We start from the raw sequence: 27,948 nt of genomic DNA, 5'->3' as shown, positions 1-27,948 counted from the left end.
CAGCTGAAGTTTCTGGAGCTCAAGCAGAATAGGAAGTTTGTGGATGGACAGGTCAGGAATGGATGGAGGTTCATCTGGAACCACCTGCTGACAAAATCGTTGTCCTCCAGTTGTGCTTGGCTGAAGCTGGCGATTGTCACCTCTCCAAGAGACTCAAGAATGTTTGACTTTGTTTGGTCATTGGCGTTGTCGGGGGCCTACAAATTGTTATTTGTTGGAGAAAAAGAAGAGTCAATAGAAGATTGACCAGAGGAAATCAGCTGGATTGTGCACTTGTATAGCTCTGAGTGTACCATGGTGGAAAACATCTCGAGGGCCTGGTCAAGTGCAGATGCAGGAGCTGTTTGTAGCAAAAGATTCCACACTCCCACAACATCAGTCATGGGGCTTTCCAGGGAGCATTTCAACAGTGTGGCCAAGTTGATGGCAGTAAGATTTGCAGCCTTGAGAAAAGAATGAACAAGAAAAACATCAACAGACTGCTCAGAGCTCATGGAATGTGTCTCGGTACTGCAATCTAGAAAAAGAATATAAGAGTTCTGGGAGTCACAGGTTTCGTCAAACCATCTTACCGAGGAACAGGCATGTTCACGGATGGTAAAGTTGCACACAGATTCCGAAGAATCCAGACTTGACAAGGTTTGATCAAGTCGTGATCTGAGAAAAATAATGTCATATATGTAAAGAACTCTCACTGTCATCACACTGTGGAAACACACTTTGCACTTCCATCCTCAGTACTGGAAAAAGAGAAAGAAACCCACCTATTGAGTGCAGCACAGATGAGGTCCTCTGTGAAAAGATAATGTTTGCGCTTGAGACTATTGATTGTCAAGATATAACTTTGTCTAAACAAGGGTTGTGTTCTGGTGTTTTGCAGACTTACCATCGACTGGTGTGACTTTGCACTGGGAAAAAAAGAAACATAAATGTTAATACAGAGGTAAGAAATGTGGATCATTACACTATCCTGATGAAACAACATTTTCCAATGAATGGACATTTTCCAAATGAGGAGAAAACAGCGTGATCCCCGTCAAACAACCACAGAGGGACACTCACCATGAACGACGCTGGTACTGCACAACCTACGTTTGTGGAAAAAATGAAACAAGGGTGTCTCATCAGTACAGCTGGACTCAAGGAATTGGTACTGGACTTATGGAAAAAAAATATCTGGCAGCATAGTGATTAATGTCCACTTACGTGTGAACATTTGCTTCAGTGACTCTATGCTTGATCTCAGGTTAAGTGAAATGTCCAGTGGCAGTAGGTACACACTTTCCCTCAAACCAGTCACTCTGTAAGCACACAAAAGACATTAGTACGACTCGCATTGAGCCAAACTTTGCTGTAATGGAAGCCCAAAATATGCAAGCTTTCGCTTGATTCGTGTCATCTCTTACATCTCGTTAAATGAATCACAACTGATGTTCCGAGGGATTACACGCAAGTTGTCAGGACGGAGGCTGGCCAATACAGAGGTCAGATACACCTGGAACCACCGCTGAAAGTCTTCACTTTCAAAGTTTTCGAATTCAGGAGCCAAGGCTGTCAAGGTCCGATTCAAGATGGTGTCTCTTACATCTGGATTTGTGATGAAGGTCAGATTTTGCTGAAAGTAAAAAAGAATAATGTTGCTTTAAAACAGGACTCTTTGCCACCCCAAACTTGCTGCGAAAACTATAGAGATCATGGCATTCGGCACATCTTTGTTCTCTGGTGCACCATTTGCATCACAGAGGAAATCGTGGCAGAAATTCAGCAAAAGAACAGGGTAGAAATGAGTCTTCATGAGAAATAAGTGGGTTTTGTATTCATGTGTAAGAGCAAATTGGATGCTACGGCTTTATGCCTCTTTTTGAAGGCCAAAGTTGTGAGGAAAAATGTTGTAATGTTGATGTGAAGCAAATACCTGCTGGCTGATGGCTGTGAAATTCTGGAAAAATTGACTGAGCGTTTCACCAACATCAGAGGAATTCACCAAGCTTGTAAACACAGCATCCACCAGGGTCCTGTTCTCTAAAGCGCCACTGTCTGGATCCAGGATCACTTCCACTCGCTGCCGTAGTGACAGGTTGGCCACTATTTCCACCTATTGACACATATAGAGAGGATTCAATCATTTCACCTTTTTTAAATCTGACCCGATAAAAACAGGGTTTCATGTCAAATGTCCAGGTTCAGCATTTCATACTGCAGTTGTGACGCAAGATTGGGACTTGAATAGGACTTACCACAGACAAGTTGAAGACTCGGAGTTGAGAGTATGATGCGTATATTGAAAATGGACCCAAGTTTGCAGCGAGCCACTCGGCATCATTGGCGATTCCCATCCTGCAACCTGAGGCACCAAGATGATGTTTAAGTACACCCAAATTTTAAAAGGATCCTTTCATAATTTGCACGAGCACAGCGAGAATGTTGCGGGTTCAAATACTGCCAGATTGCTTCGTGTGGAGGGTATATATGCTCTCCCTGAGTGTGTGTTGGTTTCCTCATAGGAATTCCGCTTTCTTCCCACAGTCCACTAAACATGCACGTGAGCTTAATTGGTGACCCTAAATTCCACTAAGTCTGAATATGAGTGTGTCTGTGTGTTTGCCCCGTGATAGACTGGCAATTTGGAAAGGGTGTATACCATCCTCTCCCAAACTGAGCTGGGATTGGCTGAAGTGACCCACAGCCCTGAACGGGATCAGCGGTATAGAATATGGATGGATGGACGGGTGGAACATGACTTGCTTGGCTCTCTTGTCAGTGACATATCCATTCAAGCAATGCATGGTGCTTTGGTTTAAAATGTGAACACTACCTGGCGTGTTGATGACATTGATAGCATTGTTGAGGTAGTCCAACAGGACTTGGAAGATTTCTTGTCGCCTCGCCATTGACATTTGGCTGACAGCACCACCCACAGCAACGGTACTGCAGTAATTGGAAGAAAATGTTGATTCTCAATCAAGAATCATTTTTTTTTTCAATCTGGTCTGACAAAATTGTGATCCATTCCATTAAAAGTAACTCACACGACTTGGTAGTTGGTGCAGTTCATGCCTGTGGTTGTGTTTCTGAGCATCTCTGGCGTGAAACTTGGAAGGAATGGCACCAATAACACACGGAACCAAAGAATTAGGCGGCTCTCGTTGAAGCTCGGAAAGCTGGGGCCGATGATGTTGAATGTCCTGTCCATTACTCTATCTCTCACTGAAGGTGAAAATTCTTGGGCCTGTTAACATACAAAACCACATATTTGCCATGCTGCAAATGTACAAGGCATGATATTTGGACAAAAGCATTTGATGTTATTACAGTCTCTCCTGCAAATGATTCAAAAGGTGAGATGAGTGTGAGAGTAAAGATATCCCCATTAATTAATAAGTGCAGGAGTGCAATTCCTGTCCAATTCTACAAGTAGCCTACCAGGTCACTCGCTGTCACGCTTGCACAGAATAACTCCACATTTTCCTGAGCGTTGCCCTCCTCTAGCCGGTCAAAGACAGCATCAATTATTGCTGTATCATTGGGATCCGCTGAGTTCAGGACTACATCTGCCACCTGGGAAGGTGTGAGTTGTTGCAGGACTTCGAGCTACAAAAGGGAATGGATATAAAGTCAGCAATAACAAAAAACACAGGTGAAGTAATCCAGTTCGACAGGTAAGCCATGACTTGACTGCAATTGCCACTTACACTGGAGAAGTTTGGGTTGAGGGTTTGAAAATCCTGCAGCTCTCCAAATTGAGAGAAGTTGCCAAAGTTTATCTGGAGCCACTGTTGACTGCTTATGCCTGAGAAGACACAGCCAGGAACTGCAAGATGAAGAAACACAGATATGTCATCAGAGTATAAGTGAAGTATGGTATAAGGATTTTTCCCAACTGAACCGAGTGACTTTGTTCACCTGATGAGTCGTTTCTCGAAAGGAATGGTCTGATGAAGTGACTGAAAACTGCTTCTTGTTCTTCTCTGTCCATGGACGCAATCTGATTGCTGAATGCCTGAATGCTAAGATGTGAGAGTAAAGACTTTAAAAATCTTAAAATCCATAAGAATGACAAGTGTTTCTGTTGTTTGGTTGACACTGGAGCCATCCATAACAAATGCTCTTACACAACGTGATACGATGAACAGCTGAAGTTTCTGGAGCTCAAGCAGAATAGGAAGTTTGTGGATGGACAGGTCAGGAATGGATGGAGGTTCATCTGGAACCACCTGCTGACAAAATCGTTGTCCTCCAGTTGTGCTTGGCTGAAGCTGGCGATTGTCACCTCTCCAAGAGACTCAAGAATGTTTGACTTTGTTTGGTCATTGGCGTTGTCGGGGGCCTACAAATTGTTATTTGTTGGAGAAAAAGAAGAGTCAATAGAAGATTGACCAGAGGAAATCAGCTGGATTGTGCACTTGTATAGCTCTGAGTGTACCATGGTGGAAAACATCTCGAGGGCCTGGTCAAGTGCAGATGCAGGAGCTGTTTGTAGCAAAAGATTCCACACTCCCACAACATCAGTCATGGGGCTTTCCAGGGAGCATTTCAACAGTGTGGCCAAGTTGATGGCAGTAAGATTTGCAGCCTTGAGAAAAGAATGAACAAGAAAAACATCAACAGACTGCTCAGAGCTCATGGAATGTGTCTCGGTACTGCAATCTAGAAAAAGAATATAAGAGTTCTGGGAGTCACAGGTTTCGTCAAACCATCTTACCGAGGAACAGGCATGTTCACGGATGGTAAAGTTGCACACAGATTCCGAAGAATCCAGACTTGACAAGGTTTGATCAAGTCGTGATCTGAGAAAAATAATGTCATATATGTAAAGAACTCTCACTGTCATCACACTGTGGAAACACACTTTGCACTTCCATCCTCAGTACTGGAAAAAGAGAAAGAAACCCACCTATTGAGTGCAGCACAGATGAGGTCCTCTGTGAAAAGATAATGTTTGCGCTTGAGACTATTGATTGTCAAGATATAATTTTGTCTAAACAAGGGTTGTGTTCTGGTGTTTTGCAGACTTACCATCGACTGGTGTGACTTTGCACTGGGAAAAAAAGAAACATAAATGTTAATACAGAGGTAAGAAATGTGGATCATTACACTATCCTGATGAAACAACATTTTCCAATGAATGGACATTTTCCAAATGAGGAGAAAACAGCGTGATCCCCGTCAAACAACCACAGAGGGACACTCACCATGAACGACGCTGGTACTGCACAACCTACGTTTGTGGAAAAAATGAAACAAGGGTGTCTCATCAGTACAGCTGGACTCAAGGAATTGGTACTGGACTTATGGAAAAAAAATATCTGGCAGCATAGTGATTAATGTCCACTTACGTGTGAACATTTGCTTCAGTGACTCTATGCTTGATCTCAGGTTAAGTGAAATGTCCAGTGGCAGTAGGTACACACTTTCCCTCAAACCAGTCACTCTGTAAGCACACAAAAGACATTAGTACGACTCGCATTGAGCCAAACTTTGCTGTAATGGAAGCCCAAAATATGCAAGCTTTCGCTTGATTCGTGTCATCTCTTACATCTCGTTAAATGAATCACAACTGATGTTCCGAGGGATTACACGCAAGTTGTCAGGACGGAGGCTGGCCAATACAGAGGTCAGATACACCTGGAACCACCGCTGAAAGTCTTCACTTTCAAAGTTTTCGAATTCAGGAGCCAAGGCTGTCAAGGTCCGATTCAAGATGGTGTCTCTTACATCTGGATTTGTGATGAAGGTCAGATTTTGCTGAAAGTAAAAAAGAATAATGTTGCTTTAAAACAGGACTCTTTGCCACCCCAAACTTGCTGCGAAAACTATAGAGATCATGGCATTCGGCACATCTTTGTTCTCTGGTGCACCATTTGCATCACAGAGGAAATCGTGGCAGAAATTCAGCAAAAGAACAGGGTAGAAATGAGTCTTCATGAGAAATAAGTGGGTTTTGTATTCATGTGTAAGAGCAAATTGGATGCTACGGCTTTATGCCTCTTTTTGAAGGCCAAAGTTGTGAGGAAAAATGTTGTAATGTTGATGTGAAGCAAATACCTGCTGGCTGATGGCTGTGAAATTCTGGAAAAATTGACTGAGCGTTTCACCAACATCAGAGGAATTCACCAAGCTTGTAAACACAGCATCCACCAGGGTCCTGTTCTCTAAAGCGCCACTGTCTGGATCCAGGATCACTTCCACTCGCTGCCGTAGTGACAGGTTGGCCACTATTTCCACCTATTGACACATATAGAGAGGATTCAATCATTTCACCTTTTTTAAATCTGACCCGATAAAAACAGGGTTTCATGTCAAATGTCCAGGTTCAGCATTTCATACTGCAGTTGTGACGCAAGATTGGGACTTGAATAGGACTTACCACAGACAAGTTGAAGACTCGGAGTTGAGAGTATGATGCGTATATTGAAAATGGACCCAAGTTTGCAGCGAGCCACTCGGCATCATTGGCGATTCCCATCCTGCAACCTGAGGCACCAAGATGATGTTTAAGTACACCCAAATTTTAAAAGGATCCTTTCATAATTTGCACGAGCACAGCGAGAATGTTGCGGGTTCAAATACTGCCAGATTGCTTCGTGTGGAGGGTATATATGCTCTCCCTGAGTGTGTGTTGGTTTCCTCATAGGAATTCCGCTTTCTTCCCACAGTCCACTAAACATGCACGTGAGCTTAATTGGTGACCCTAAATTCCACTAAGTCTGAATATGAGTGTGTCTGTGTGTTTGCCCCGTGATAGACTGGCAATTTGGAAAGGGTGTATACCATCCTCTCCCAAACTGAGCTGGGATTGGCTGAAGTGACCCACAGCCCTGAACGGGATCAGCGGTATAGAATATGGATGGATGGACGGGTGGAACATGACTTGCTTGGCTCTCTTGTCAGTGACATATCCATTCAAGCAATGCATGGTGCTTTGGTTTAAAATGTGAACACTACCTGGCGTGTTGATGACATTGATAGCATTGTTGAGGTAGTCCAACAGGACTTGGAAGATTTCTTGTCGCCTCGCCATTGACATTTGGCTGACAGCACCACCCACAGCAACGGTACTGCAGTGTTTGGAAGAAAATGTTGATTCTCAATCAAGAATACTTTTTTTTTTAAATCTGGTCTGACAAAATTGTGATCCATTCCATTAAAAGTTACTCACACGACTTGGTAGTTGGTGCAGTTCATGCCTGTGGTTGTGTTTCTGAGCATCTCTGGCGTGAAACTTGGAAGGAATGGCACCAATAACACACGGAACCAAAGAATTAGGCGGCTCTCGTTGAAGCTCGGAAAGCTGGGGCCGATGATGTTGAATGTCCTGTCCATTACTCTATCTCTCACTGAAGGTGAAAATTCTTGGGCCTGTTAACATACAAAACCACATATTTGCCATGCTGCAAATGTACAAGGCATGATATTTGGACAAAAGCATTTGATGTTATTACAGTCTCTCCTGCAAATGATTCAAAAGGTGAGATGAGTGTGAGAGTAAAGATATCCCCATTAATTAATAAGTGCAGGAGTGCAATTCCTGTCCAATTCTACAAGTAGCCTACCAGGTCACTCGCTGTCACGCTTGCACAGAATAACTCCACATTTTCCTGAGCGTTGCCCTCCTCTAGCCGGTCAAAGACAGCATCAATTATTGCTGTATCATTGGGATCCGCTGAGTTCAGGACTACATCTGCCACCTGGGAAGGTGTGAGTTGTTGCAGGACTTCGAGCTACAAAAGGGAATGGATATAAAGTCAGCAATAACAAAAAACACAGGTGAAGTAATCCAGTTCGACAGGTAAGCCATGACTTGACTGCAATTGCCACTTACACTGGAGAAGTTTGGGTTGAGGGTTTGAAAATCCTGCAGCTCTCCAAATTGAGAGAAGTTGCCAAAGTTTATCTGGAGCCACTGTTGACTGCTTATGCCTGAGAAGACACAGCCAGGAACTGCAAGATGAAGAAACACAGATATGTCATCAGAGTATAAGTGAAGTATGGTATAAGGATTTTTCCCAACTGAACCGAGTGACTTTGTTCACCTGATGAGTCGTTTCTCGAAAGGAATGGTCTGATGAAGTGACTGAAAACCGCTTCTTGTTCTTCTCTGTCCATGGACGCAATCTGATTGCTGAATGCCTGAATGCTAAGATGTGAGAGTAAAGACTTTAAAAATCTTAAAATCCATAAGAATGACAAGTGTTTCTGTTGTTTGGTTGACACTGGAGCCATCCATAACAAATGCTCTTACACAACGTGATACGATGAACAGCTGAAGTTTCTGGAGCTCAAGCAGAATAGGAAGTTTGTGGATGGACAGGTCAGGAATGGATGGAGGTTCATCTGGAACCACCTGCTGACAAAATCGTTGTCCTCCAGTTGTGCTTGGCTGAAGCTGGCGATTGTCACCTCTCCAAGAGACTCAAGAATGTTTGACTTTGTTTGGTCATTGGCGTTGTCGGGGGCCTACAAATTGTTATTTGTTGGAGAAAAAGAAGAGTCAATAGAAGATTGACCAGAGGAAATCAGCTGGATTGTGCACTTGTATAGCTCTGAGTGTACCATGGTGGAAAACATCTCGAGGGCCTGGTCAAGTGCAGATGCAGGAGCTGTTTGTAGCAAAAGATTCCACACTCCCACAACATCAGTCATGGGGCTTTCCAGGGAGCATTTCAACAGTGTGGCCAAGTTGATGGCAGTAAGATTTGCAGCCTTGAGAAAAGAATGAACAAGAAAAACATCAACAGACTGCTCAGAGCTCATGGAATGTGTCTCGGTACTGCAATCTAGAAAAAGAATATAAGAGTTCTGGGAGTCACAGGTTTCGTCAAACCATCTTACCGAGGAACAGGCATGTTCACGGATGGTAAAGTTGCACACAGATTCCGAAGAATCCAGACTTGACAAGGTTTGATCAAGTCGTGATCTGAGAAAAATAATGTCATATATGTAAAGAACTCTCACTGTCATCACACTGTGGAAACACACTTTGCACTTCCATCCTCAGTACTGGAAAAAGAGAAAGAAACCCACCTATTGAGTGCAGCACAGATGAGGTCCTCTGTGAAAAGATAATGTTTGCGCTTGAGACTATTGATTGTCAAGATATAATTTTGTCTAAACAAGGGTTGTGTTCTGGTGTTTTGCAGACTTACCATCGACTGGTGTGACTTTGCACTGGGAAAAAAAGAAACATAAATGTTAATACAGAGGTAAGAAATGTGGATCATTACACTATCCTGATGAAACAACATTTTCCAATGAATGGACATTTTCCAAATGAGGAGAAAACAGCGTGATCCCCGTCAAACAACCACAGAGGGACACTCACCATGAACGACGCTGGTACTGCACAACCTACGTTTGTGGAAAAAATGAAACAAGGGTGTCTCATCAGTACAGCTGGACTCAAGGAATTGGTACTGGACTTATGGAAAAAAAATATCTGGCAGCATAGTGATAAATGTCCACTTACGTGTGAACATTTGCTTCAGTGACTCTATGCTTGATCTCAGGTTAAGTGAAATGTCCAGTGGCAGTAGGTACAAACTTTCCCTCAAACCAGTCACTCTGTAAGCACACAAAAGACATTAGTACGACTCGCATTGAGCCAAACTTTGCTGTAATGGAAGCCCAAAATATGCAAGCTTTCGCTTGATTCGTGTCATCTCTTACATCTCGTTAAATGAATCACAACTGATGTTCCGAGGGATTACACGCAAGTTGTCAGGACGGAGGCTGGCCAATACAGAGGTCAGATACACCTGGAACCACCGCTGAAAGTCTTCACTTTCAAAGTTTTCGAATTCAGGAGCCAAGGCTGTCAAGGTCTGATTCAAGATGGTGTCTCTTACATCTGGATTTGTGATGAAGGTCAGATTTTGCTGAAAGTAAAAAAGAATAATGTCGCTTTAAAACAGGACTCTTTGCCACCCCAAACTTGCTGCGAAAACTATAGAGATCATGGCATTCGGCACATCTTTGTTCTCTGGTGCACCATTTGCATCACAGAGGAAATCGTGGCAGAAATTCAGCAAAAGAACAGGGTAGAAATGAGTCTTCATGAGAAATAAGTGGGTTTTGTATTCATGTGTAAGAGCAAATTGGATGCTACGGCTTTATGCCTCTTTTTGAAGGCCAAAGTTGTGAGGAAAAATGTTGTAATGTTGATGTGAAGCAAATACCTGCTGGCTGATGGCTGTGAAATTCTGGAAAAATTGACTGAGCGTTTCACCAACATCAGACGAATTCACCAAGCTTGTAAACACAGCATCCACCAGGGTCCTGTTCTCTAAAGCGCCACTGTCTGGATCCAGGATCACTTCCACTCGCTGCCGTAGTGACAGGTTGGCCACTATTTCCACCTATTGACACATATAGAGAGGATTCAATCATTTCACCTTTTTTAAATCTGACCCGATAAAAACAGGGTTTCATGTCAAATGTCCAGGTTCAGCATTTCATACTGCAGTTGTGACGCAAGATTGGGACTTGAACAGGACTTACCACAGACAAGTTGAAGACTCGGAGTTGAGAGTATGATGCGTATATTGAAAATGGACCCAAGTTTGCAGCGAGCCACTCGGCATCATTGGCGATTCCCATCCTGCAACCTGAGGCACCAAGATGATGTTTAAGTACACCCAAATTTTAAAAGGATCCTTTCATAATTTGCACGAGCACAGCGAGAATGTTGCGGGTTCAAATACTGCCAGATTGCTTCGTGTGGAGGGTATATATGCTCTCCCTGAGTGTGTGTTGGTTTCCTCATAGGAATTCCGCTTTCTTCCCACAGTCCACTAAACATGCACGTGAGCTTAATTGGTGACCCTAAATTCCACTAAGTCTGAATATGAGTGTGTCTGTGTGTTTGCCCCGTGATAGACTGGCAATTTGGAAAGGGTGTATACCATCCTCTCCCAAACTGAGCTGGGATTGGCTGAAGTGACCCACAGCCCTGAACGGGATCAGCGGTATAGAATATGGATGGACGGACGGGTGGAACATGACTTGCTTGGCTCTCTTGTCAGTGACATATCCATTCAAGCAATGCATGGTGCTTTGGTTTAAAATGTGAACACTACCTGGCGTGTTGATGACATTGATAGCATTGTTGAGGTAGTCCAACAGGACTTGGAAGATTTCTTGTCGCCTCGCCATTGACATTTGGCTGACAGCACCACCCACAGCAACGGTACTGCAGTGTTTGGAAGAAAATGTTGATTCTCAATCAAGAATAATTTTTTTTTTCAATCTGGTCTGACAAAATTGTGATCCATTCCATTAAAAGTTACTCACACGACTTGGTAGTTGGTGCAGTTCATGCCTGTGGTTGTGTTTCTGAGCATCTCTGGCGTGAAGCTTGGAAGGAATGGCACCAATAACACACGGAACCAAAGAATTAGGCGGCTCTCGTTGAAGCTCGGAAAGCTGGGGCCGATGATGTTGAATGTCCTGTCCATTACTCTATCTCTCACTGAAGGTGACAATTCTTGGGCCTGTTAACATACAAAACCACATATTTGCCATGCTGCAAATGTACAAGGCATGATATTTGGACAAAAGCATTTGATGTTATTACAGTCTCTCCTGCAAATGATTCAAAAGGTGAGATGAGTGTGAGAGTAAAGATATCCCCATTAATAAGTGCAGGAGTGCAATTCCTGTCCAATTCTACAAGTAGCCTACCAGGTCACTCGCTGTCACGCTTGCACAGAATAACTCCACATTTTCCTGAGCGTTGCCCTCCTCTAGCCGGTCAAAGACAGCATCAATTATTGCTGTATCATTGGGATCCGCTGAGTTCAGGACTACATCTGCCACCTGGGAAGGCGTGAGTTGTTGCAGGACTTCGAGCTACAAAAGGGAATGGATATAAAGTCAGCAATAACAAAAAACACAGGTGAAGTAATCCAGTTCGACAGGTAAGCCATGACTTGACTGCGATTGCCACTTACACTGGAGAAGTTTGGGTTGAGGGTTTGAAAATCCTGCAGCTCTCCAAATTGAGAGAAGTTGCCAAAGTTTATCTGGAGCCACTGTTGACTGCTTATGCCTGAGAAGACACAGCCAGGAACTGCAAGATGAAGAAACACAGATATGTCATCAGAGTATAAGTGAAGTATGGTATAAGGATTTTTCCCAACTGAACCGAGTGACTTTGTTCACCTGATGAGTCGTTTCTCGAAAGGAATGGTCTGATGAAGTGACTGAAAACTGCTTCTTGTTCTTCTCTGTCCATGGACGCAATCTGATTGCTGAATGCCTGAATGCTAAGATGTGAGAGTAAAGACTTTAAAAATCTTAAAATCCATAAGAATGACAAGTGTTTCTGTTGTTTGGTTGACACTGGAGCCATCCATAACAAATGCTCTTACACAACGTGGTACGATGAACAGCTGAAGTTTCTGGAGCTCAAGCAGAATAGGAAGTTTGTGGATGGACAGGTCAGGAATGGATGGAGGTTCATCTGGAACCACCTGCTGACAAAATCGTTGTCCTCCAGTTGTGCTTGGCTGAAGCTGGCGATTGTCACCTCTCCAAGAGACTCAAGAATGTTTGACTTTGTTTGGTCATTGGCGTTGTCGGGGGCCTACAAATTGTTATTTGTTGGAGAAAAAGAAGAGTCAATAGAAGATTGACCAGAGGAAATCAGCTGGATTGTGCACTTGTATAGCTCTGAGTGTACCATGGTGGAAAACATCTCGAGGGCCTGGTCAAGTGCAGATGCAGGAGCTGTTTGTAGCAAAAGATTCCACACTCCCACAACATCAGTCATGGGGCTTTCCAGGGAGCATTTCAACAGTGTGGCCAAGTTGATGGCAGTAAGATTTGCAGCCTTGAGAAAAGAATGAACAAGAAAAACATCAACAGACTGCTCAGAGCTCATGGAATGTGTCTCGGTACTGCAATCTAGAAAAAGAATATAAGAGTTCTGGGAGTCACAGGTTTCGTCAAACCATCTTACCGAGGAACAGGCATGTTCACGGATGGTAAAGTTGCACACAGATTCCGAAGAATCCAGACTTGACAAGGTTTGATCAAGTCGTGATCTGAGAAAAATAATGTCATATATGTAAAGAACTCTCACTGCCATCACACTGTGGAAACACACTTTGCACTTCCATCCTCAGTACTGGAAAAAGAGAAAGAAACCCACCTATTGAGTGCAGCACAGATGAGGTCCTCTGTGAAAAGATAATGTTTGCGCTTGAGACTATTGATTGTCAAGATATAATTTTGTCTAAACAAGGGTTGTGTTCTGGTGTTTTGCAGACTTACCATCGACTGGTGTGACTTTGCACTGGGAAAAAAAGAAACATAAATGTTAATACAGAGGTAAGAAATGTGGATCATTACACTATCCTGATGAAACAACATTTTCCAATGAATGGACATTTTCCAAATGAGGAGAAAACAGCGTGATCCCCGTCAAACAACCACAGAGGGACACTCACCATGAACGACGCTGGTACTGCACAACCTACGTTTGTGGAAAAAATGAAACAAGGGTGTCTCATCAGTACAGCTGGACTCAAGGAATTGGTACTGGACTTATGGAAAAAAAATATCTGGCAGCATAGTGATTAATGTCCACTTACGTGTGAACATTTGCTTCAGTGACTCTATGCTTGATCTCAGGTTAAGTGAAATGTCCAGTGGCAGTAGGTACAAACTTTCCCTCAAACCAGTCACTCTGTAAGCACACAAAAGACATTAGTACGACTCGCATTGAGCCAAACTTTGCTGTAATGGAAGCCCAAAATATGCAAGCTTTCGCTTGATTCGTGTCATCTCTTACATCTCGTTAAATGAATCACAACTGATGTTCCGAGGGATTACACGCAAGTTGTCAGGACGGAGGCTGGCCAATACAGAGGTCAGATACACCTGGAACCACCGCTGAAAGTCTTCACTTTCAAAGTTTTCGAATTCAGGAGCCAAGGCTGTCAAGGTCCGATTCAAGATGGTGTCTCTTACATCTGGATTTGTGATGAAGGTCAGATTTTGCTGAAAGTAAAAAAGAATAATGTCGCTTTAAAACAGGACTCTTTGCCACCCCAAACTTGCTGCGAAAACTATAGAGATCATGGCATTCGGCACATCTTTGTTCTCTGGTGCACCATTTGCATCACAGAGGAAATCGTGGCAGAAATTCAGCAAAAGAACAGGGTAGAAATGAGTCTTCATGAGAAATAAGTGGGTTTTGTATTCATGTGTAAGAGCAAATTGGATGCTACGGCTTTATGCCTCTTTTTGAAGGCCAAAGTTGTGAGGAAAAATGTTGTAATGTTGATGTGAAGCAAATACCTGCTGGCTGATGGCTGTGAAATTCTGGAAAAATTGACTGAGCGTTTCACCAACATCAGACGAATTCACCAAGCTTGTAAACACAGCATCCACCAGGGTCCTGTTCTCTAAAGCGCCACTGTCTGGATCCAGGATCACTTCCACTCGCTGCCGTAGTGACAGGTTGGCCACTATTTCCACCTATTGACACATATAGAGAGGATTCAATAATTTCACCTTTTTTAAATCTGACCCGATAAAAACAGGGTTTCATGTCAAATGTCCAGGTTCAGCATTTCATACTGCAGTTGTGACGCAAGATTGGGACTTGAATAGGACTTACCACAGACAAGTTGAAGACTCGGAGTTGAGAGTATGATGCGTATATTGAAAATGGACCCAAGTTTGCAGCGAGCCACTCGGCATCATTGGCGATTCCCATCCTGCAACCTGAGGCACCAAGATGATGTTTAAGTACACCCAAATTTTAAAAGGATCCTTTCATAATTTGCACGAGCACAGCGAGAATGTTGCGGGTTCAAATACTGCCAGATTGCTTCGTGTGGAGGGTATATATGCTCTCCCTGAGTGTGTGCTGGTTTCCTCATAGGAATTCCGCTTTCTTCCCACAGTCCACTAAACATGCACGTGAGCTTAATTGGTGACCTCTAAATTCCACTAAGTCTGAATATGAGTGTGTCTGTGTGTTTGCCCCGTGATAGACTGGCAATTTGGAAAGGGTGTATACCATCCTCTCCCAAACTGAGCTGGGATTGGCTGAAGTGACCCACAGCCCTGAACGGGATCAGCGGTATAGAATATGGATGGATAGACGGGTGGAACATGACTTGCTTGGCTCTCTTGTCAGTGACATATCCATTCAAGCAATGCATGGTGCTTTGGTTTAAAATGTGAACACTACCTGGCGTGTTGATGACATTGATAGCATTGTTGAGGTAGTCCAACAGGACTTGGAAGATTTCTTGTCGCCTCGCCATTGACATTTGGCTGACAGCACCACCCACAGCAACGCTACTGCAGTGTTTGGAAGAAAATGTTGATTCTCAATCAAGAATAATTTTTTTTTTCAATCTGGTCTGACAAAATTGTGATCCATTCCATTAAAAGTTACTCACACGACTTGGTAGTTGGTGCAGTTCATGCCTGTGGTTGTGTTTCTGAGCATCTCTGGCGTGAAGCTTGGAAGGAATGGCACCAATAACACACGGAACCAAAGAATTAGGCGGCTCTCGTTGAAGCTCGGAAAGCTGGGGCCGATGATGTTGAATGTCCTGTCCATTACTCTATCTCTCACTGAAGGTGACAATTCTTGGGCCTGTTAACATACAAAACCACATATTTGCCATGCTGCAAATGTACAAGGCATGATATTTGGACAAAAGCATTTGATGTTATTACAGTCTCTCCTGCAAATGATTCAAAAGGTGAGATGAGTGTGAGAGTAAAGATATCCCCATTAATAAGTGCAGGAGTGCACTTCCTGTCCAATTCTACAAGTAGCCTACCAGGTCACTCGCTGTCACGCTTGCACAGAATAACTCCACATTTTCCTGAGCGTTGCCCTCCTCTAGCCGGTCAAAGACAGCATCAATTATTGCTGTATCATTGGGATCCGCTGAGTTCAGGACTACATCTGCCACCTGGGAAGGCGTGAGTTGTTGCAGGACTTCGAGCTACAAAAGGGAATGGATATAAAGTCAGCAATAACAAAAAACACAGGTGAAGTAATCCAGTTCGACAGGTAAGCCATGACTTGACTGCAATTGCCACTTACACTGGAGAAGTTTGGGTTGAGGGTTTGAAAATCCTGCAGCTCTCCAAATTGAGAGAAGTTGCCAAAGTTTATCTGGAGCCACTGTTGACTGCTTATGCCTGAGAAGACACAGCCAGGAACTGCAAGATGAAGAAACACAGATATGTCATCAGAGTATAAGTGAAGTATGGTATAAGGATTTTTCCCAACTGAACCGAGTGACTTTGTTCACCTGATGAGTCGTTTCTCGAAAGGAATGGTCTGATGAAGTGACTGAAAACTGCTTCTTGTTCTTCTCTGTCCATGGACGCAATCTGATTGCTGAATGCCTGAATGCTAAGATGTGAGAGTAAAGACTTTAAAAATCTTAAAATCCATAAGAATGACAAGTGTTTCTGTTGTTTGGTTGACACTGGAGCCATCCATAACAAATGCTCTTACACAACGTGGTACGATGAACAGCTGAAGTTTCTGGAGCTCAAGCAGAATAGGAAGTTTGTGGATGGACAGGTCAGGAATGGATGGAGGTTCATCTGGAACCACCTGCTGACAAAATCGTTGTCCTCCAGTTGTGCTTGGCTGAAGCTGGCGATTGTCACCTCTCCAAGAGACTCAAGAATGTTTGACTTTGTTTGGTCATTGGCGTTGTCGGGGGCCTACAAATTGTTATTTGTTGGAGAAAAAGAAGAGTCAATAGAAGATTGACCAGAGGAAATCAGCTGGATTGTGCACTTGTATAGCTCTGAGTGTACCATGGTGGAAAACATCTCGAGGGCCTGGTCAAGTGCAGATGCAGGAGCTGTTTGTAGCAAAAGATTCCACACTCCCACAACATCAGTCATGGGGCTTTCCAGGGAGCATTTCAACAGTGTGGCCAAGTTGATGGCAGTAAGATTTGCAGCCTTGAGAAAAGAATGAACAAGAAAAACATCAACAGACTGCTCAGAGCTCATGGAATGTGTCTCGGTACTGCAATCTAGAAAAAGAATATAAGAGTTCTGGGAGTCACAGGTTTCGTCAAACCATCTTACCGAGGAACAGGCATGTTCACGGATGGTAAAGTTGCACACAGATTCCGAAGAATCCAGACTTGACAAGGTTTGATCAAGTCGTGATCTGAGAAAAATAATGTCATATATGTAAAGAACTCTCACTGCCATCACACTGTGGAAACACACTTTGCACTTCCATCCTCAGTACTGGAAAAAGAGAAAGAAACCCACCTATTGAGTGCAGCACAGATGAGGTCCTCTGTGAAAAGATAATGTTTGCGCTTGAGACTATTGATTGTCAAGATATAATTTTGTCTAAACAAGGGTTGTGTTCTGGTGTTTTGCAGACTTACCATCGACTGGTGTGACTTTGCACTGGGAAAAAAAGAAACATAAATGTTAATACAGAGGTAAGAAATGTGGATCATTACACTATCCTGATGAAACAACATTTTCCAATGAATGGACATTTTCCAAATGAGGAGAAAACAGCGTGATCCCCGTCAAACAACCACAGAGGGACACTCACCATGAACGACGCTGGTACTGCACAACCTACGTTTGTGGAAAAAATGAAACAAGGGTGTCTCATCAGTACAGCTGGACTCAAGGAATTGGTACTGGACTTATGGAAAAAAAATATCTGGCAGCATAGTGATTAATGTCCACTTACGTGTGAACATTTGCTTCAGTGACTCTATGCTTGATCTCAGGTTAAGTGAAATGTCCAGTGGCAGTAGGTACAAACTTTCCCTCAAACCAGTCACTCTGTAAGCACACAAAAGACATTAGTACGACTCGCATTGAGCCAAACTTTGCTGTAATGGAAGCCCAAAATATGCAAGCTTTCGCTTGATTCGTGTCATCTCTTACATCTCGTTAAATGAATCACAACTGATGTTCCGAGGGATTACACGCAAGTTGTCAGGACGGAGGCTGGCCAATACAGAGGTCAGATACACCTGGAACCACCGCTGAAAGTCTTCACTTTCAAAGTTTTCGAATTCAGGAGCCAAGGCTGTCAAGGTCCGATTCAAGATGGTGTCTCTTACATCTGGATTTGTGATGAAGGTCAGATTTTGCTGAAAGTAAAAAAGAATAATGTCGCTTTAAAACAGGACTCTTTGCCACCCCAAACTTGCTGCGAAAACTATAGAGATCATGGCATTCGGCACATCTTTGTTCTCTGGTGCACCATTTGCATCACAGAGGAAATCGTGGCAGAAATTCAGCAAAAGAACAGGGTAGAAATGAGTCTTCATGAGAAATAAGTGGGTTTTGTATTCATGTGTAAGAGCAAATTGGATGCTACGGCTTTATGCCTCTTTTTGAAGGCCAAAGTTGTGAGGAAAAATGTTGTAATGTTGATGTGAAGCAAATACCTGCTGGCTGATGGCTGTGAAATTCTGGAAAAATTGACTGAGCGTTTCACCAACATCAGAGGAATTCACCAAGCTTGTAAACACAGCATCCACCAGGGTCCTGTTCTCTAAAGCGCCACTGTCTGGATCCAGGATCACTTCCACTCGCTGCCGTAGTGACAGGTTGGCCACTATTTCCACCTATTGACACATATAGAGAGGATTCAATCATTTCACCTTTTTTAAATCTGACCCGATAAAAACAGGGTTTCATGTCAAATGTCCAGGTTCAGCATTTCATACTGCAGTTGTGACGCAAGATTGGGACTTGAATAGGACTTACCACAGACAAGTTGAAGACTCGGAGTTGAGAGTATGATGCGTATATTGAAAATGGACCCAAGTTTGCAGCGAGCCACTCGGCATCATTGGCGATTCCCATCCTGCAACCTGAGGCACCAAGATGATGTTTAAGTACACCCAAATTTTAAAAGGATCCTTTCATAATTTGCACGAGCACAGCGAGAATGTTGCGGGTTCAAATACTGCCAGATTGCTTCGTGTGGAGGGTATATATGCTCTCCCTGAGTGTGTGTTGGTTTCCTCATAGGAATTCCGCTTTCTTCCCACAGTCCACTAAACATGCACGTGAGCTTAATTGGTGACCCTAAATTCCACTAAGTCTGAATATGAGTGTGTCTGTGTGTTTGCCCCGTGATAGACTGGCAATTTGGAAAGGGTGTATACCATCCTCTCCCAAACTGAGCTGGGATTGGCTGAAGTGACCCACAGCCCTGAACGGGATCAGCGGTATAGAATATGGATGGATGGACGGGTGGAACATGACTTGCTTGGCTCTCTTGTCAGTGACATATCCATTCAAGCAATGCATGGTGCTTTGGTTTAAAATGTGAACACTACCTGGCGTGTTGATGACATTGATAGCATTGTTGAGGTAGTCCAACAGGACTTGGAAGATTTCTTGTCGCCTCGCCATTGACATTTGGCTGACAGCACCACCCACAGCAACGGTACTGCAGTGTTTGGAAGAAAATGTTGATTCTCAATCAAGAATAATTTTTTTTTTCAATCTGGTCTGACAAAATTGTGATCCATTCCATTAAAAGTTACTCACACGACTTGGTAGTTGGTGCAGTTCATGCCTGTGGTTGTGTTTCTGAGCATCTCTGGCGTGAAACTTGGAAGGAATGGCACCAATAACACACGGAACCAAAGAATTAGGCGGCTCTCGTTGAAGCTCGGAAAGCTGGGGCCGATGATGTTGAATGTCCTGTCCATTACTCTATCTCTCACTGAAGGTGAAAATTCTTGGGCCTGTTAACATACAAAACCACATATTTGCCATGCTGCAAATGTACAAGGCATGATATTTGGACAAAAGCATTTGATGTTATTACAGTCTCTCCTGCAAATGATTCAAAAGGTGAGATGAGTGTGAGAGTAAAGATATCCCCATTAATAAGTGCAGGAGTGCAATTCCTGTCCAATTCTACAAGTAGCCTACCAGGTCACTCGCTGTCACGCTTGCACAGAATAACTCCACATTTTCCTGAGCGTTGCCCTCCTCTAGCCGGTCAAAGACAGCATCAATTATTGCTGTATCATTGGGATCCGCTGAGTTCAGGACTACATCTGCCACCTGGGAAGGCGTGAGTTGTTGCAGGACTTCGAGCTACAAAAGGGAATGGATATAAAGTCAGCAATAACAAAAAACACAGGTGAAGTAATCCAGTTCGACAGGTAATCCATGACTTGACTGCAATTGCCACTTACACTGGAGAAGTTTGGGTTGAGGGTTTGAAAATCCTGCAGCTCTCCAAATTGAGAGAAGTTGCCAAAGTTTATCTGGAGCCACTGTTGACTGCTTATGCCTGAGAAGACACAGCCAGGAACTGCAAGATGAAGAAACACAGATATGTCATCAGAGTATAAGTGAAGTATGGTATAAGGATTTTTCCCAACTGAACCGAGTGACTTTGTTCACCTGATGAGTCGTTTCTCGAAAGGAATGGTCTGATGAAGTGACTGAAAACTGCTTCTTGTTCTTCTCTGTCCATGGACGCAATCTGATTGCTGAATGCCTGAATGCTAAGATGTGAGAGTAAAGACTTTAAAAATCTTAAAATCCATAAGAATGACAAGTGTTTCTGTTGTTTGGTTGACACTGGAGACATCCATAACAAATGCTCTTACACAACGTGATACGATGAACAGCTGAAGTTTCTGGAGCTCAAGCAGAATAGGAAGTTTGTGGATGGACAGGTCAGGAATGGATGGAGGTTCATCTGGAACCACCTGCTGACAAAATCGTTGTCCTCCAGTTGTGCTTGGCTGAAGCTGGCGATTGTCACCTCTCCAAGAGACTCAAGAATGTTTGACTTTGTTTGGTCATTGGCGTTGTCGGGGGCCTACAAATTGTTATTTGTTGGAGAAAAAGAAGAGTCAATAGAAGATTGACCAGAGGAAATCAGCTGGATTGTGCACTTGTATAGCTCTGAGTGTACCATGGTGGAAAACATCTCGAGGGCCTGGTCAAGTGCAGATGCAGGAGCTGTTTGTAGCAAAAGATTCCACACTCCCACAACATCAGTCATGGGGCTTTCCAGGGAGCATTTCAACAGTGTGGCCAAGTTGATGGCAGTAAGATTTGCAGCCTTGAGAAAAGAATGAACAAGAAAAACATCAACAGACTGCTCAGAGCTCATGGAATGTGTCTCGGTACTGCAATCTAGAAAAAGAATATAAGAGTTCTGGGAGTCACAGGTTTCGTCAAACCATCTTACCGAGGAACAGGCATGTTCACGGATGGTAAAGTTGCACACAGATTCCGAAGAATCCAGACTTGACAAGGTTTGATCAAGTCGTGATCTGAGAAAAATAATGTCATATATGTAAAGAACTCTCACTGCCATCACACTGTGGAAACACACTTTGCACTTCCATCCTCAGTACTGGAAAAAGAGAAAGAAACCCACCTATTGAGTGCAGCACAGATGAGGTCCTCTGTGAAAAGATAATGTTTGCGCTTGAGACTATTGATTGTCAAGATATAATTTTGTCTAAACAAGGGTTGTGTTCTGGTGTTTTGCAGACTTACCATCGACTGGTGTGACTTTGCACTGGGAAAAAAAGAAACATAAATGTTAATACAGAGGTAAGAAATGTGGATCATTACACTATCCTGATGAAACAACATTTTCCAATGAATGGACATTTTCCAAATGAGGAGAAAACAGCGTGATCCCCGTCAAACAACCACAGAGGGACACTCACCATGAACGACGCTGGTACTGCACAACCTACGTTTGTGGAAAAAATGAAACAAGGGTGTCTCATCAGTACAGCTGGACTCAAGGAATTGGTACTGGACTTATGGAAAAAAAATATCTGGCAGCATAGTGATTAATGTCCACTTACGTGTGAACATTTGCTTCAGTGACTCTATGCTTGATCTCAGGTTAAGTGAAATGTCCAGTGGCAGTAGGTACACACTTTCCCTCAAACCAGTCACTCTGTAAGCACACAAAAGACATTAGTACGACTCGCATTGAGCCAAACTTTGCTGTAATGGAAGCCCAAAATATGCAAGCTTTCGCTTGATTCGTGTCATCTCTTACATCTCGTTAAATGAATCACAACTGATGTTCCGAGGGATTACACGCAAGTTGTCAGGACGGAGGCTGGCCAATACAGAGGTCAGATACACCTGGAACCACCGCTGAAAGTCTTCACTTTCAAAGTTTTCGAATTCAGGAGCCAAGGCTGTCAAGGTCCGATTCAAGATGGTGTCTCTTACATCTGGATTTGTGATGAAGGTCAGATTTTGCTGAAAGTAAAAAAGAATAATGTCGCTTTAAAACAGGACTCTTTGCCACCCCAAACTTGCTGCGAAAACTATAGAGATCATGGCATTCGGCACATCTTTGTTCTCTGGTGCACCATTTGCATCACAGAGGAAATCGTGGCAGAAATTCAGCAAAAGAACAGGGTAGAAATGAGTCTTCATGAGAAATAAGTGGGTTTTGTATTCATGTGTAAGAGCAAATTGGATGCTACGGCTTTATGCCTCTTTTTGAAGGCCAAAGTTGTGAGGAAAAATGTTGTAATGTTGATGTGAAGCAAATACCTGCTGGCTGATGGCTGTGAAATTCTGGAAAAATTGACTGAGCGTTTCACCAACATCAGACGAATTCACCAAGCTTGTAAACACAGCATCCACCAGGGTCCTGTTCTCTAAAGCGCCACTGTCTGGATCCAGGATCACTTCCACTCGCTGCCGTAGTGACAGGTTGGCCACTATTTCCACCTATTGACACATATAGAGAGGATTCAATCATTTCACCTTTTTTAAATCTGACCCGATAAAAACAGGGTTTCATGTCAAATGTCCAGGTTCAGCATTTCATACTGCAGTTGTGACGCAAGATTGGGACTTGAATAGGACTTACCACAGACAAGTTGAAGACTCGGAGTTGAGAGTATGATGCGTATATTGAAAATGGACCCAAGTTTGCAGCGAGCCACTCGGCATCATTGGCGATTCCCATCCTGCAACCTGAGGCACCAAGATGATGTTTAAGTACACCCAAATTTTAAAAGGATCCTTTCATAATTTGCACGAGCACAGCGAGAATGTTGCGGGTTCAAATACTGCCAGATTGCTTCGTGTGGAGGGTATATATGCTCTCCCTGAGTGTGTGTTGGTTTCCTCATAGGAATTCCGCTTTCTTCCCACAGTCCACTAAACATGCACGTGAGCTTAATTGGTGACCCTAAATTCCACTAAGTCTGAATATGAGTGTGTCTGTGTGTTTGCCCCGTGATAGACTGGCAATTTGGAAAGGGTGTATACCATCCTCTCCCAAACTGAGCTGGGATTGGCTGAAGTGACCCACAGCCCTGAACGGGATCAGCGGTATAGAATATGGATGGATGGACGGGTGGAACATGACTTGCTTGGCTCTCTTGTCAGTGACATATCCATTCAAGCAATGCATGGTGCTTTGGTTTAAAATGTGAACACTACCTGGCGTGTTGATGACATTGATAGCATTGTTGAGGTAGTCCAACAGGACTTGGAAGATTTCTTGTCGCCTCGCCATTGACATTTGGCTGACAGCACCACCCACAGCAACGGTACTGCAGTGTTTGGAAGAAAATGTTGATTCTCAATCAAGAATAATTTTTTTTTTCAATCTGGTCTGACAAAATTGTGATCCATTCCATTAAAAGTTACTCACACGACTTGGTAGTTGGTGCAGTTCATGCCTGTGGTTGTGTTTCTGAGCATCTCTGGCGTGAAACTTGGAAGGAATGGCACCAATAACACACGGAACCAAAGAATTAGGCGGCTCTCGTTGAAGCTCGGAAAGCTGGGGCCGATGATGTTGAATGTCCTGTCCATTACTCTATCTCTCACTGAAGGTGAAAATTCTTGGGCCTGTTAACATACAAAACCACATATTTGCCATGCTGCAAATGTACAAGGCATGATATTTGGACAAAAGCATTTGATGTTATTACAGTCTCTCCTGCAAATGATTCAAAAGGTGAGATGAGTGTGAGAGTAAAGATATCCCCATTAATTAGTGCAGGAGTGCAATTCCTGTCCAATTCTACAAGTAGCCTACCAGGTCACTCGCTGTCACGCTTGCACAGAATAACTCCACATTTTCCTGAGCGTTGCCCTCCTCTAGCCGGTCAAAGACAGCATCAATTATTGCTGTATCATTGGGATCCGCTGAGTTCAGGACTACATCTGCCACCTGGGAAGGCGTGAGTTGTTGCAGGACTTCGAGCTACAAAAGGGAATGGATATAAAGTCAGCAATAACAAAAAACACAGGTGAAGTAATCCAGTTCGACAGGTAATCCATGACTTGACTGCAATTGCCACTTACACTGGAGAAGTTTGGGTTGAGGGTTTGAAAATCCTGCAGCTCTCCAAATTGAGAGAAGTTGCCAAAGTTTATCTGGAGCCACTGTTGACTGCTTATGCCTGAGAAGACACAGCCAGGAACTGCAAGATGAAGAAACACAGATATGTCATCAGAGTATAAGTGAAGTATGGTATAAGGATTTTTCCCAACTGAACCGAGTGACTTTGTTCACCTGATGAGTCGTTTCTCGAAAGGAATGGTCTGATGAAGTGACTGAAAACTGCTTCTTGTTCTTCTCTGTCCATGGACGCAATCTGATTGCTGAATGCCTGAATGCTAAGATGTGAGAGTAAAGACTTTAAAAATCTTAAAATCCATAAGAATGACAAGTGTTTCTGTTGTTTGGTTGACACTGGAGCCATCCATAACAAATGCTCTTACACAACGTGATACGATGAACAGCTGAAGTTTCTGGAGCTCAAGCAGAATAGGAAGTTTGTGGATGGACAGGTCAGGAATGGATGGAGGTTCATCTGGAACCACCTGCTGACAAAATCGTTGTCCTCCAGTTGTGCTTGGCTGAAGCTGGCGATTGTCACCTCTCCAAGAGACTCAAGAATGTTTGACTTTGTTTGGTCATTGGCGTTGTCGGGGGCCTACAAATTGTTATTTGTTGGAGAAAAAGAAGAGTCAATAGAAGATTGACCAGAGGAAATCAGCTGGATTGTGCACTTGTATAGCTCTGAGTGTACCATGGTGGAAAACATCTCGAGGGCCTGGTCAAGTGCAGATGCAGGAGCTGTTTGTAGCAAAAGATTCCACACTCCCACAACATCAGTCATGGGGCTTTCCAGGGAGCATTTCAACAGTGTGGCCAAGTTGATGGCAGTAAGATTTGCAGCCTTGAGAAAAGAATGAACAAGAAAAACATCAACAGACTGCTCAGAGCTCATGGAATGTGTCTCGGTACTGCAATCTAGAAAAAGAATATAAGAGTTCTGGGAGTCACAGGTTTCGTCAAACCATCTTACCGAGGAACAGGCATGTTCACGGATGGTAAAGTTGCACACAGATTCCGAAGAATCCAGACTTGACAAGGTTTGATCAAGTCGTGATCTGAGAAAAATAATGTCATATATGTAAAGAACTCTCACTGCCATCACACTGTGGAAACACACTTTGCACTTCCATCCTCAGTACTGGAAAAAGAGAAAGAAACCCACCTATTGAGTGCAGCACAGATGAGGTCCTCTGTGAAAAGATAATGTTTGCGCTTGAGACTATTGATTGTCAAGATATAATTTTGTCTAAACAAGGGTTGTGTTCTGGTGTTTTGCAGACTTACCATCGACTGGTGTGACTTTGCACTGGGAAAAAAAGAAACATAAATGTTAATACAGAGGTAAGAAATGTGGATCATTACACTATCCTGATGAAACAACATTTTCCAATGAATGGACATTTTCCAAATGAGGAGAAAACAGCGTGATCCCCGTCAAACAACCACAGAGGGACACTCACCATGAACGACGCTGGTACTGCACAACCTACGTTTGTGGAAAAAATGAAACAAGGGTGTCTCATCAGTACAGCTGGACTCAAGGAATTGGTACTGGACTTATGGAAAAAAAATATCTGGCAGCATAGTGATTAATGTCCACTTACGTGTGAACATTTGCTTCAGTGACTCTATGCTTGATCTCAGGTTAAGTGAAATGTCCAGTGGCAGTAGGTACACACTTTCCCTCAAACCAGTCACTCTGTAAGCACACAAAAGACATTAGTACGACTCGCATTGAGCCAAACTTTGCTGTAATGGAAGCCCAAAATATGCAAGCTTTCGCTTGATTCGTGTCATCTCTTACATCTCGTTAAATGAATCACAACTGATGTTCCGAGGGATTACACGCAAGTTGTCAGGACGGAGGCTGGCCAATACAGAGGTCAGATACACCTGGAACCACCGCTGAAAGTCTTCACTTTCAAAGTTTTCGAATTCAGGAGCCAAGGCTGTCAAGGTCCGATTCAAGATGGTGTCTCTTACATCTGGATTTGTGATGAAGGTCAGATTTTGCTGAAAGTAAAAAAGAATAATGTTGCTTTAAAACAGGACTCTTTGCCACCCCAAACTTGCTGCGAAAACTATAGAGATCATGGCATTCGGCACATCTTTGTTCTCTGGTGCACCATTTGCATCACAGAGGAAATCGTGGCAGAAATTCAGCAAAAGAACAGGGTAGAAATGAGTCTTCATGAGAAATAAGTGGGTTTTGTATTCATGTGTAAGAGCAAATTGGATGCTACGGCTTTATGCCTCTTTTTGAAGGCCAAAGTTGTGAGGAAAAATGTTGTAATGTTGATGTGAAGCAAATACCTGCTGGCTGATGGCTGTGAAATTCTGGAAAAATTGACTGAGCGTTTCACCAACATCAGAGGAATTCACCAAGCTTGTAAACACAGCATCCACCAGGGTCCTGTTCTCTAAAGCGCCACTGTCTGGATCCAGGATCACTTCCACTCGCTGCCGTAGTGACAGGTTGGCCACTATTTCCACCTATTGACACATATAGAGAGGATTCAATCATTTCACCTTTTTTAAATCTGACCCGATAAAAACAGGGTTTCATGTCAAATGTCCAGGTTCAGCATTTCATACTGCAGTTGTGACGCAAGATTGGGACTTGAATAGGACTTACCACAGACAAGTTGAAGACTCGGAGTTGAGAGTATGATGCGTATATTGAAAATGGACCCAAGTTTGCAGCGAGCCACTCGGCATCATTGGCGATTCCCATCCTGCAACCTGAGGCACCAAGATGATGTTTAAGTACACCCAAATTTTAAAAGGATCCTTTCATAATTTGCACGAGCACAGCGAGAATGTTGCGGGTTCAAATACTGCCAGATTGCTTCGTGTGGAGGGTATATATGCTCTCCCTGAGTGTGTGCTGGTTTCCTCATAGGAATTCCGCTTTCTTCCCACAGTCCACTAAACATGCACGTGAGCTTAATTGGTGACCCTAAATTCCACTAAGTCTGAATATGAGTGTGTCTGTGTGTTTGCCCCGTGATAGACTGGCAATTTGGAAAGGGTGTATACCATCCTCTCCCAAACTGAGCTGGGATTGGCTGAAGTGACCCACAGCCCTGAACGGGATCAGCGGTATAGAATATGGATGGATGGATGGGTGGAACATGACTTGCTTGGCTCTCTTGTCAGTGACATATCCATTCAAGCAATGCATGGTGCTTTGGTTTAAAATGTGAACACTACCTGGCGTGTTGATGACATTGATAGCATTGTTGAGGTAGTCCAACAGGACTTGGAAGATTTCTTGTCGCCTCGCCATTGACATTTGGCTGACAGCACCACCCACAGCAACGGTACTGCAGTGTTTGGAAGAAAATGTTGATTCTCAATCAAGAATAATTTTTTTTTTCAATCTGGTCTGACAAAATTGTGATCCATTCCATTAAAAGTTACTCACACGACTTGGTAGTTGGTGCAGTTCATGCCTGTGGTTGTGTTTCTGAGCATCTCTGGCGTGAAACTTGGAAGGAATGGCACCAATAACACACGGAACCAAAGAATTAGGCGGCTCTCGTTGAAGCTCGGAAAGCTGGGGCCGATGATGTTGAATG

This window comes from Blennius ocellaris, assembly GCF_963422515.1.
Source record: "Blennius ocellaris genome assembly, chromosome: 17".
Taxonomy (NCBI): domain Eukaryota; kingdom Metazoa; phylum Chordata; class Actinopteri; order Blenniiformes; family Blenniidae; genus Blennius; species Blennius ocellaris.
This window is presented reverse-complemented; position numbering follows the sequence as displayed.